This window comes from Harmonia axyridis, chromosome 5 (assembly GCF_914767665.1).
Source record: "Harmonia axyridis chromosome 5, icHarAxyr1.1, whole genome shotgun sequence".
Taxonomy (NCBI): Eukaryota; Metazoa; Arthropoda; class Insecta; order Coleoptera; family Coccinellidae; genus Harmonia; species Harmonia axyridis.
The window spans coordinates 17,122,284-17,135,823 of NC_059505.1; the positions used below are offsets into that span (position 1 = coordinate 17,122,284).

Consider the following 13,540-nt stretch of genomic DNA (forward strand, 5'->3'; position numbering starts at 1 on the left):
TATATGAGTTTGTAATATCTCTGTGTTATAAGGAGAGTTTACTTTGACATAAATACCATCTAAGCATGTTGATGTTGAGTGGGTCATTCTTGTAGGTTCAAATAATGTTTGCTTGAATCCGAAGGATTTTAGGAAGTTCGTCCAATCTCTTTTTGCTTTGTTTTCTTGTAGCATATTGATGTTGAAATCTCCTGTTATTATTATTTCATAATTTTCCATTTTAAGTTTTTCTGAAATAGGTGTTAACTGTGTTGTAATTTGCTTTGTATTTCCATCATTATACGGCAAGACATATCCATTCTTTGGGGTCTAAGTGGTACTCTATGGCAGCACACTCAAATTGTTTTATTTTAGATATTTTCCCTATATCTTGTCCTTCCCATGATTCTATGTCATTTTTGACATATCGTCGGCTAAGAGTGTAAATCTGCTAAGTCCATTTTGAACAATTTCACAGGAGACCAAAAAAACCGTACAGTACAGTGTTATAATAATAATAATAAGATAGTTTATTCATGAAAATACATTCAATAGAGTTTATTGAATGTATTTTCATTAATAAACTCTCTTATTATTATTATTATAACACTGTACTGTACGGTTTTTTTGGTCTCCTGTGAAATTGTTCAAAATGGACATAGCAGATTTACACTCTTAGCCGACGATATATTGCAGTTCCTCCATGTTCTCCTAGTGGTCTACAGTATTTAGCCGTCAAAGTGACGTTTTTTATGGTGTGATGAATGATTTGTTTTTCCGTTTTCCAATGTTCCGAGATGCATAGTATTTTTATATCTGGGTTTTCGTCTGTCAGTTTTTCTGTTGCATTTCCAATTGATCTCACATTTTGATGAAAGATTGTGTTGGGGATTTACAAAGAAAATTTTAGTGGACTGTATTTAGAGTTGAATCTTATCCCAACATAGTACGAAAGCGAAAAGGACAAGTGAAACCAAAGTAATAATAATAGTATATTATTTCACAAGGAGGAGAAGTGTCACTTTTCATGGCGAGCTTATGTTTCCCCGCCGAACGGAGTGAGGCGGGGAATTTAAGCGAGCCATGAAAAGTCACTTCAACTCCGAATGAAATATGCTATTTTTTTTCAAACGTTTTGTAATTCATACAATCAAATTCTGAACAAAATCGTACGAAAATATATCAGATTTGCAGAGCTCTCATGGTTACATTTCATCATTTTATGTTGGTACTTCCGACTCTCCGCAGCCGTCACGGATTTATCTGTCACTTCATCGTTTATTTTCATTTCTGCTCAGAAGTCAAGTCGTGAACAATAACAAATACAATATCTACTCTACATCTAGTAATATCGAAATTCCTGGAACTTTCCTAAATAGAAATATATCAAGTAGATCCTGTGTTATCTCGAACTCATCTAATAGTATAGAAGAAGTTGTATCATGAAATGGAAGGTAGAATCAAGCAAAATTATTACATCTCGTATGGCTCTACTATTTACATTTATTTTGCAGAACTGTTGAACTCTCCATGGTGAAAAGATTCGAAAATACTATTATGTACAATCCGCACATAAGTATTTATATATTTAATAACTGCATTGGATATCCAAAAGGATTGAAATAACTAGAAATATTTTTGATGAAGAATATTGTTTACAATGTTTTCTTTACGGATAAGTTATCGTAAAGAATTGATAAAATATATTGTAACATAACTAACCTAACAATTTCAGCAGACATATGATTAGTGTTCAGAATAAATGATTGAGAGAATTATAATTCTCATCAACAATATGAATGCACTTATATTTTTGATTACTAAAGGAGAATTACTGCAATTGTGCTAATATGTGATTTTATGAAAATAAATGAGATTTGTTTTGATATATTCTATTCATTCTATAATAATTTGAAGATTGAATGAACTCTCAGTCCATATTTTTGAAAGTACAATTATTGAAAACTTTGATTGTCACATTAGAATGCATAATATATGCCTGCATTGAATGATAATCCAGGTATGAAGTGGTTACGTTTGTAGTACCTTTGTCAATTGTATTTATAATGGGAACGTTCAAAATTTGACTACTCGATGCAAGAATATAGCTAGCCAAAATTTTAGCAATATCCAGTTTTTTCTGTGCTGCAGTTCTACATAATTTTCAGCAACAGAAGAGCTCTTCCATCCTCCATGTCATTTCAAGGATATTATATTTTCTCCTTTATTTAGCAGGTGAGAGGTAGATAATTATTTATTGTTATACTGCTCAACTCGATTCTTCTGAATGCACCAGAATATCTGATAATTAATATTATCTGCAATTTTGTCCCAAAATTATGATCATGTCCTGCCAAAATTCAGATAAGATAAGATGTGATAATATTGAGGATGATATACATATCTTGACATCGAGGAATTCAAAAACTTTTCTATGTCTTCAAATTCTAAAACCTCAGATTTTTTTGGAATATATTTTCTTGACAAAGATTTCAATAAAGGTTGTCATTTAGAATAATTCGATTTCGAAAATCAATATTATGTTATCGGTTGAGAACCTATACAACAATAAAACGAATGGGTTTTCTCTTTCACAAATTTCACCACATTGAGCCATCAACTTTTGAACATAATTCTAACCGTCCATTACTATATGGTTTCAATTTTCATAATGCAACATCAATCAATTGTACAATATAACTTTGGTCAATAAAAATGACGTTTGAATTAGAATTATTCATTCTTGTCCTTAGTAACCAATTAATCATTTCCTTAGCAACCACTTTTCCCTCCGCCGGAGGGAAAAGTATTTTTCCCTCCGGCGGAGGAAAAGTAGAACTTTTCGATGATCCTGTCAGTCGAGAAAAGACGTTGTTATTGTACGTTTGAAAAAAAAATAATATTCCTACCTAGAAGTGGGAGAACTTAAGTTATGGATCTTGCAGCAGTCCTCAGCTTCCAGAAGCAGATTGATTGAGCTCAACAAACTGAACCAGAAGTGGTAGATCCTTTATGATTGACAAGCTGGAAAATTATTAATTCGACCCCACTTATCCTTAGGAATGTCACAGAGTACGCCACTAGTGACAACTTTATTTTTCACAACGGAGTCTTTTGATTTAATGTTTATGGAACAGAAACACTGTATTTCTGATATACACAACTTCGATTGTCAGCGAACAACGCGTTGAAAATGCGATATTTTCCGAAATTTGTGTACGTAAATTAGAACAATAATTATTATTAGGTAGCAGAATGGAAACAATCAATCTTTCGTATAATACGTAAAGAAGGATACTGACTGATATGGAAATCACAACATGTGCGCTAAGCGGCAGAGATCACAGCTGTTTTAAAATTGCGATAAATACTGCATTTAAATTCATTCGAAATTTAATAACTGAAAATTGAAAAGTTTTGAGAAAATTAAATTGGAAAAAAAAAGAACGTTCACTTGGCGTGAACAGATTGTGATTTTATATTGATTGATTTGTTTTTTCCGATTATTTACAGTTGATTGTTTATGGGGCTCTTTTGTCTGAAAAATGTTGTCCCCTTTTGAAATCAAAACTTGAGTTCTTTATTTCAGTTGGTCAGAAATCGTTCTCATATGCAATATTTTTCATTTCAAAAGGGACACCTAACATGATGCTGTTAAAATGTATATTTTCATTATTCCTCAAGTTCAACATTTTACTGATATTTTATCCTCTTGTACTTTTTCTTTATTGGCGATAAATTTGATTATATCCGTCTCTGTAACATCTTTATGTATTCGTGATATGAACAGTCACGCTTTTTTTCTTCATTCAACTTAGATGATTTGAATGTTGTATTATTATTTATTCCAGTCTCTGTCTTAACTTTGTTATGTCTCTTGACTCTATATTTGACTTCTTTAAATCCGTCTACATCATATTCATTTGTGAGCTCATCTTCCATTTGTTCATTTACCGATTCTTGATTCTGATTGATTACATTCTTTGATTTCAGGTTAAGTTGTTTATCAATAGAGGTTGATTGAAATACTTTTGAAGGAACTGTATTCAGATTACCTGTTTTATTTTTCTTCTGTGGTTTCATTACAGGTTTGTTTATGGGATTTGTTTTGTTTATGATATTCACTTGGTTATCTTGGTTTTCGGTTATCTGTGCATATGACTTTTTATAAATGTTTTGGTTATCCATTTGTGCCATTTTTCCTCTAAGAAGGGAATTGTTTTCCATCAATGCCTGATTTTTCACTGTCAGATTTTTGGAAATTGTAATCGAATTTGCCACATTTCACACTTTCTTCAACTTTTCTTACACAAAAATGACATTTATCATCACTATTTTCACTGTCCTTTTGGGAGCTAGTATCTGTGTCATTTTCATTTGTCGCCATTTTGACAATTCATAGTGCCCCTGCCTTTCCGCTTAGTCTCAGACAGTGCGCAGATATCCACTCTGTGTTGTCTCATCTCTAGAAGAATCTCATGGCATCTCGTATTCCAGGACATGATATTTCAGCAGGCAACTCTCAAAATTATCTTCCTCCAATTTTTCTTCTTTTCTTTCAAAACCGTATTCGTTATCCTATTTAGCTATGTTCATTACCGTTGCATCCATCCTATTCCTAGGGTGATTATTGGAACTGTGAGAAAGGATAATTTTTACGGATGCTACCCTTACCTGACAACCCTCCTCCTTTATCCGGGCTTGGGACCGTCAGTGACACTCAATCCACCACTAAAGCCCCAGGCGGAGTTCATGATTCTTTATTCAGCTGAAATATTTCCGAAACTCCGACTCTTCCATTTATACAAAAAATGAAAAAAAAGTTTTCCTCCCTTAAGTTCTTGCGTTAGTCCTGATAGTTTCCAAAATATTCAAAAAAACTGAAAAGAAGAGAAAATTCCCAAAGTCACAATTTTTAATATAAATATCCTATGCGTAAACTCGATTCACATTTTCGAAGTAGAATGATATAGCAATATCTTGCACCTCTTGATTTTGAAGAATATCATCACAAAGTATTTCAAATATTATGCCAAAAATTGTGAGAAAAATTTTCATAACTTGGATTCTACGGAGATAAATGAAAGTAGTTTGAAACATAATTCATTTTATGAAATTATGTTATAGGTAGAAATATTTATCAGCCGATTCCAATGAAATTTATATTAGACTATCCTATTTGGATTGTAAATAGTCTCTTAATTTCGGAATATCCAGAAATCTTAAAATTCATAAAATAGTCTAGCCTTCCATGATTGCAACTATAAATTTAAATGGTTCAATCTAGTTTTCAAAATATTTTTCGCCAGATTTTGTTTTTTCCAAAATACAATCACAAATACAATAATTCGAAATTGAAAACCCTCAACCTTTCTCGGAATTTATTGAATTATTGCATACCTAACTATTTGAAGTAAGTGAAATCATACTCAAAATATTCAGATATAGTTTCCAGTTCAACATCTAAAACAGAATCAAACGCAGAAATCGAAGTATTCCAAAATTTCAAAACAAGATCGCAAGTAAACTAATTGAATCAGAACAAGTCGCCTTCTTTTATCTAGATCATAAACCGAAATGAGTGATTTCTAACAACCCCTGAGCATCAATTCAAAGAATACCGAAACCGATCCCGCCGATCTCTCCATATGCGCACGCGAATGCGAGGTACTTATTAGTCTTATTACCCAAGTGTGATATCTAGCAATATCTGGCATCGGGGCTGCATCTCAATATTCGCCCGGGCTAAGGCTGGAATTCTCAGAGTTGTTTATGTTCACCAAAAACGTGAATGAGAAAGCGTATCAAACAAAAATTATGAATAGGTTCCCAAAAACTCCCTATTCAACATTACTGTCTATTTTATGTTTCATATTGATAGCTCATTTTTATGCTTTATGTTTCAGAGCACCGAAAAAGATTCAAAAATCCGCTGATATTGCTATTTCATATCACACTCCATCCTATGAAATTCAAAATAGTTCAATTAATATTATACTATGTAACATTCCAGTTTTCTTTTGCATTATGTCTCACCATCTACCGTATGATATCAACGTTTGATAAACAAATCTTATTGAGACATGGTTCTTTTGGAGGTATCGAAATATTTGTGAGTATGGCTGATCATTCATATGAAGCGATATATTATTTTCAATTGGCACCCAAATATTGCACGAAATTCAATTAGAATGTAACCATCAGATCACTTCTGATTTCCATTAGAAGTCAGACTTAGGATGGGTTTCATAAAACTTTGATTGACCGATCAGCTCGTTGAGTATAGTTCGACATCTATGGAAGTGTCAAAAATGATCTGAAGAGGAACTCTGAAATAATTTGATCAAAACATCACGATTAAAGTTTAACGAAACCCACCAGTAGTGTACAATTATTCTGCATCAAATATCATATAGCTATAAATAGATTATCACTCAACAGTAATCGAGCACTCTTATTCAGAAACACTACATTCAACTTCTCATCAATTTTTGTAGAATACGACTATTATTTTTCTCAAAAGTAGTTGGAACGTTGAATTTCCATTCATAAAAAGCCAAACGAGGTACGTTTGATGAGCACGACTTACAGCACCAAACCTAACATGGTGTTCTTAAGGTTCCGGGCAGCATTTTTCCGTTTCCTATGTGGCTAGCGCAACTCGCACATTAATTTTCCATGCTTTCTGCATACATATTGCGTACACCTATATTATCTAATATATTTATGTTTAAAATGATAATTTAATTTTTTTTTGAGATCAGGCTTATTTTAGTTGGGTTTAAATTCAATTTCTATATATAGACAAAAAATTATCGAAAGGAATGAAAAATATTGATATATAAGGTGCGCCATCAAAAAATTCAGTGGAAAACTCATTTTTGAAAAACCGATACTATTCGAAAAATCTGGGGTAAAAAACTGCGCTATTCCTATTTAAGAAACACCAAATCTCCTCTATATCTGTGAATAGATAATTGATTTCCATCATCTATTGTGAGTATCATATAAATTTATTTATTCGCATGCGAAAAAACCCTAAGTCTTTTATAGTTCTCGAGATGCAGTGAGCATCGAATTTGGGACATTCTGTACATTCGAAATAAACAAACCGATGAAGATCATGCCATGGTTACGGCAACAACGACCTATTTATCAAAAACATTAATTCAAAAGTGTGCGTGCAACTTTACTTCAGTCGAAAGGTATTGGGTCTTATAATTGCACATTTTAAGAAGAAGTGCCAGATAGTATTTATTCATTTGAACTGACTTTTTTCAAGTGATTCAATCACCTAAAACAGCCAAAATTAACTGTAGTCTAAATAAGAAATTTTTAATGGAAAAGAACGCATCAATTTGAGATTTTAAATTATTCAATAGAATTTCTGTAGGTAGAGTAAAATAATTAGGATTGTTATTCTCAAAAATTAGATATTCAAATAACTTTGCACAGGTACCTTGTTTAGTATGAATACTGGCTCTCATGTACATTTATACCTTCAGTATTGCTGCTATCTCCTACCAAATAAACCAAGCAATGGACAAGAGAAAAGCGTGTCTAGGAATTTTTATCGACTTAGCGAAAGCTTTCGATACTGTTTGCCACATGGTGCTGTTGAAAAAACTGGAATGTTTGGGTTTTCGAGGGTCTACCTATAGATTACTGGAAAATTTTCTAACCAACCGAAAGCGAAGCATTCGGATAGGAGACGATGTAAGCAGTGAAATGGATATAACTTATGGTGTTCCTCAAGCGGCCGTGCTAGGACCAGTCCTATTCATAAGTTATATAAATGAAATACGCACTAGAAAAAATTCTGGGACTATAATTTCATTTGCTGACGATACGGCGATTATATATACTGGAGAATCATGGCGACAGGTACGAGAAACAGCTGAAAACGATCTGAAGAATTTTTCGAATTGTTCAAGTGTAGTGTCCTCACAGTAAACGTAGAGAAAACTAAGGTTGTACCATTCACGTCATACGAGAGTAATTTACCCAATTACGATACCCTCACGTTGAACGGTGTGGGTGTCCCATTGGAGAGATCGGTGAGATATCTGGGGATCCATGTTGATTCTTTTCTTAGATGGGACGTACACACGGCCAATGTAGTGAAGAAAATCCGTGGACTGATATACAGATTCTCAGATTCTGGCAGTTCAAGAAATTTTTGGGGTTCACTCATATCAAAATCTTGTGCCATGCTCTGGTGGAGTCCATCATTCAGTCATTCAGTTCATTCGAAATGTCCACCATTTTGTAAAATGCACTTTGCAGTTCTGGAACCCATACTTCTCATACATTTGCTTGTTTTGTCTCCTTGAATACCTTCCAAAACATTCTCAATTTTCTCGCGAGGTATCACTATTGTTGTATTTGTCATTTGTTCCTTTGAAACAAATTACAGAAGCGAACTTTATTTTGAGATCATTACGCTATACTTTTTGCAATGCTTGGTATTCAAATTTAAAATCATTGTATTCGCGTCTCTTGACTATTTTATTAACAGCAGTTTTTGAAAAATTCCATTCACTGGCCCCCGTTCCCGATTTTTTTTCTGGGTTCGATTGAATTTGGGTTAGAACATTGATATCGTTAATAGACTTGTTTTTTTTACATACACACAATTAAATTTGGATGAGGGTCAAAATCACCTGAAAATCAACTTTGAATGACATTGTATGATATATCGTTGAATTCAGCGTTGAAAGTTATTTCGAAATATGTCATAAAATATGCAGGTCCGTATTGAAAAAAATGAGGTTGAGGGTGGCCCAGAGAGTACGAAACGTTGGATGCGAAATCTGATTACGTCAAATTGAGGATAATTTACTGTCGAATAAAAAATTTCTGTAACATTTTTTGATAATATTTGAAATAAAGTGGGTAAAAAAGAAAAATCAAAATGACATCATTTAATTTTCTTATGATATCTCGAAAACCGGACCTGATAATCTCGATTTGTTTGAACTGCTTGATAATGCTTCTATGCATGCAACTTTTTCTCCATTTGACCGACCTTCTAACTCTTATGGTTTAAAAGTTACCAATACAATCCCATTGAAAAAGTGGCCAGCCTGTATATATATATTTATGTTTATTTGTTGATTGGTTTTCTTGTGATTAATATTATTTTTTTCTCAGGTACTCATAAACTTATGGACGGTGCTGCTCAAATTCAAAGAGATAATGTGGTTTTCCGATGCATTCAGTGAAGTAAGTTTTCCGTTGGATGAAGAAATGTTAGGAATCAAGAGATACAGCAAACTCCGCTGGAACATATTGTTGTTGAAAACTATCGTTATGATTGACTACGGTTTAGCCATGATGGCCGCGTTTGGATTCACTTTGTCTCCTGAATATTTCAATACTAGAACTTATTTAGCAGTGTGGATAAGAGAAAACTTTCCAGACTACTCAGAATATATCCTTTTCTTGTTGCATATGTCTAACTTTCCTGTGGCCTTAACACTCACTGCCCTTGCGATAGCCATGTCGTATTTTGGTCATTCTGCTGTTTTTCAATTGATTTTCATCAATCACGTAGTAGAAAGTATCTGTGATTCGACCATTCCTGCAAATCAACGCTACTGCTCAGAACTGTATCAGAACATGGTCAGAACAAAATTAAAAATAGGTGTTATACTTCATACTATTTCAATCAAGTAAGTAAATGAATCAGAACTACCTACCTATGTATAATGTACAATAATTCATTTTTACCTGATTTCTTTCAGTTTGGGCTTGATCCCATAGTATTTTGTGTTCAAATGAGAATAGAAATCACTTCATTAGGTATAGTATATCCAAAGTCACTTGAACTAGTCCATAAAAACGCTTGGCCAGATGTCCCTTTAAAGTGAATACCGTGATTCGCTAATTACCGGGGTTTATTTGAAAGTATTGTTAGGCAATAAATTCACTAACGCCAAAGGAATTTCTAGAGACTTGGACAACCCTTGTATAATCCAAATATTCTGGCTGTCTCCAAGTGACTCTGGATATACTATACTCTCATTTCATAGGACAAATTTTCAGTTTTCCGTAAAAGTACTAGAACGCGCGAAAATAAAAAGAAGATAACTCAGAGACTATGTGACAGTTTGATAGCACTGAGATTTTGAACAAATTTTTCATAATAATAGAATAATAATTTCAAAACAAAAAAATGAATGTTGAAATCGTTATCAGAGTCAAAATTTAAGCAGATGTAGAAAACAAAAATGAAAGTTGAAAAGGGTTAGGATCATGTAGAATGAACCACAATGAGTAATAATTACATTACGAATAATTGTTTCAGAGAAAAATACCAATTGTTTGCCGAATTCATACAATGTAATATTTCAGATTTTGCATGGCAGCCGTAGAAATTATTTACATTCCTATCATTGCCTTTTCTGTTGGCGCCGTCATATTAGGGGGATCGTTACTTCTTGAATTTTTTACGGTGAGTATTCAACATTGGATTGAATTTTTCGTAAGGTTTGCGGCAGTTTCGTGTGGAACTATAATGAGTTTATATTTATTGTATACAGTATGGTGCAAATGTATGGAATAAATTCATCTTCTCCCAAAAAAAAAATGTTTGTGAGAAAAGCTGAAACATGTCAATTTATATTTCCGATTATTCAATTTTTGACATTCATGCGAGAGAGATGACGTCATTGGTATGTATATTGGCTTCATGGGCTGTTTTTTCAAATGGGAAAGTGTCATGTGACACCTCAATTTGAAGGTCCTTCAAATAACTACTCAATGGTATAAATCATGTAAGGTTCATTCATACAGAGTGGATACAAACAATTTTTGTAGTCTTTTATTTTCTTTCATAACAGTACTATTATTATAATAATAATAATGTTTATTCACAGGGCCTTCTCTAGGGGGGAGGCAGGGTAGGCGGTCGCCTAGGGCGCGAATGATATTCAATTCGGTCAGCAACAAGTGGAAGGAATAACTACTAATTTAATTAACATCAAAAACCATCAAAGGCCGAATTATACATTATACACAGAAATATGACGCGTAATCCCCTCATAGTGCTATCTACAAGTTATTGACGCTAAAAAACACATGCATTCATCAGGCTTGTTGGAGTTCGCTTTGCTAAACGTTGCCGAATTTTATTACCACTTGGGGTGGCTTCTGGATCATTTTTGTTTTCAATTCTCCAATAATCAGAATGTTGATTCCTCAGAATGAAATGCAGAACATACGAGGAACGATTCCATTTCACCATTTCCAACTTATCCTTCTTGAGAAATATAAGAAGTTTTTTATTTCATACCACATTGCATTGTATTATAATATTTTTCATTTCTTATATCACAATTACTAGTGTTGAACGTGGTCGCATTCGAATAAAAAATAATGGTTTATCCACATCATTCGATTCTTCTACTTGATAATCTTAAAGAAAAGCAAACAAAAAGTTTAAACTTTTTATGATATCAAAACTGAGCAGAATAACCTGAAACCGCAGGGCCCGCTCTAAAGAGGCAGCAAATAATGGAGGGCTGCAAATTATAAGGGATAGCTTATTCTACTTTTTTCGAAAATTGCAGATTCCTGTAGAAATGTATTGAATAATTTTTTTAATTAAAACAATTTCCCAATTGATTTTTCAAATCAAATCAACTAGTGTTGAGCGTGGGTGCATTCGAATGTGAAATAATGGTTCATCCGATTGTTTTGCTCGATAAACTCAAAGATAAAGAAACAAATTGTTCAAGCTTTTTATATAGTCGAAATTGAGCAAAAGAACCGGAAACCGCAGGGCCCTAATGATTCAAATTTTTTTTTCTTCAATTTCAACGAATTTCACAAATTCAATACTCTTTTCATTTTTCCATCGAAAATGCCTTCAATATACATACATTCGAATTAAAAATAACGGTTTATCCGCAACATTCGGTTGTTTTATCCAATCATATTATAGAAAAAAATCTGCAATGTTCGAGCTTTTTATGGAGTCGAAACTCAGCAGAAGAATCTGAAACCTGCATTCAATTCATATATTTCATCATTCATTTATTAGAATCCAGTTTTAGCATTCTGTAGAGTAAGCTTCTGTTAGGGCGACAAATTGGGTCTCTGTCTAGGGCGGCAGTTTGGCTAACGACGACCCTGAGGATACACTATTTCCTGAATAGCTTTACTTAAAGACAACCAATTTTTTGTTTGTTTTCATCTTAGCGATTATAATTTTCGAAAAATTCTTGAAATCAATATAGTAAGTTTTAGAATCGAATTAGGTTTGGTTTTTCTATAACCTTGGTTGCTAATCTGAGAGATTCGAAAATTACCTATAAAAATATTGATATATGTATATATATATAATTATGTTTTCCGTATCTTAAAGTCTGTTTTTAAAAAGGATTTATTCTATTTTGAATTAAGAATTACAACACTTGGATAAATAATTAATAATTCTACAGATTAAGATTTGGGAAAAACGTGAGTTACAAAATGAAGCTTGATGTTCTAAGTCTGATTCATAACTAACTAAAGTCTGTCCTGAAATCTACAAAGAAAGCTTTATGAGTTCACAGAGAGAATTTGCACTTCAGCACTATCGCGTACATTTCCAAGAACGGCGTTGGCCGAGCTTCTTCTATTATGTTGACTTGTGCTGTTTCGGTCGATGTGGATCTCATAATACCTCCCCCCTTAGTTCAGATAACGTCCTCGTTATCAGTGGGATCACCTGGGTTGTTCTCGAGGTCGATGCGAATGATTTTCCTCGGATTGTATAACAGGTCTCTAATTCTTACTCTGTTTATCATGACAGTGATTGTTCCAATGATTATGAAACAGAGTAAAATTCCGCTTATGGTATAATGCGTGAGCTGAGTTATTGGGTGTAGATAAATTGGTTGATTTTGAAGTTTCTCAGCTTCTTGCAGGATTGATGTAGGTTCTCTTAAGTGTTTTAACTGAAGTTCCATTTTATAATCGTAACTCAATGGGAGTTTCGAAATGTTTTCAAATTTCATCTCAAAAATTGGTTCAGTGTTGTCAAATATTGAATTGTCGATGATGATGGTACAATCTGAATGTAGCAGGTTTATTCCTTGTATGGATTTTTTCATAATTATACCATGGCAATCTTCTAGTATTGTCTGCGTATTCTTAAACAGGGTGAGAAGCTGTTTGTTCTGAAGTGTATGGATTATCTTATAGTTGTTTTTGATGAGCACTTTTTGACACTGGTCTGGTGATGACAGGATGCAGGCTTCTTTGACTGGTGGTTGAAGACATAAGACAATGGAACTGCCTAATGTGGAAATACAGGCTTCATTGGTCCAGTATTCTTCGTAGTTGATTCTGACCAAATACTTTTTCGGAGGTATTACAGCAATATCTTGGTGGTTAGGTAGAGGGTACACTCGGGAATAGTTTGTGGTGATCTGTTTGAGAATAGGAATTTTGAGGAGAAAGGTGATGGATTCATCCGTTCCTATGACAGATATTTTAGCAAACTCTATAGTTTTATAGAGATGAACGTGATCGATTGGAGATAATTGTTGTGGTTTATAAATTTTTTCGAGAT

General features: G+C 33.4%; 1 long non-coding RNA gene across 1 annotated transcript; it reads left to right on the top strand.

Moving 5' to 3' along the window:
- Positions 1–1,246: 1,246 nt before the first annotated feature.
- Positions 1,247–1,865, top strand: LOC123680391. Its single transcript, XR_006747511.1, has 2 exons — positions 1,247–1,433; positions 1,494–1,865. It is a non-coding gene; the product is annotated as an uncharacterized LOC123680391 (long non-coding RNA).
- The last annotated feature ends 11,675 nt before the right edge of the window (positions 1,866–13,540 follow it).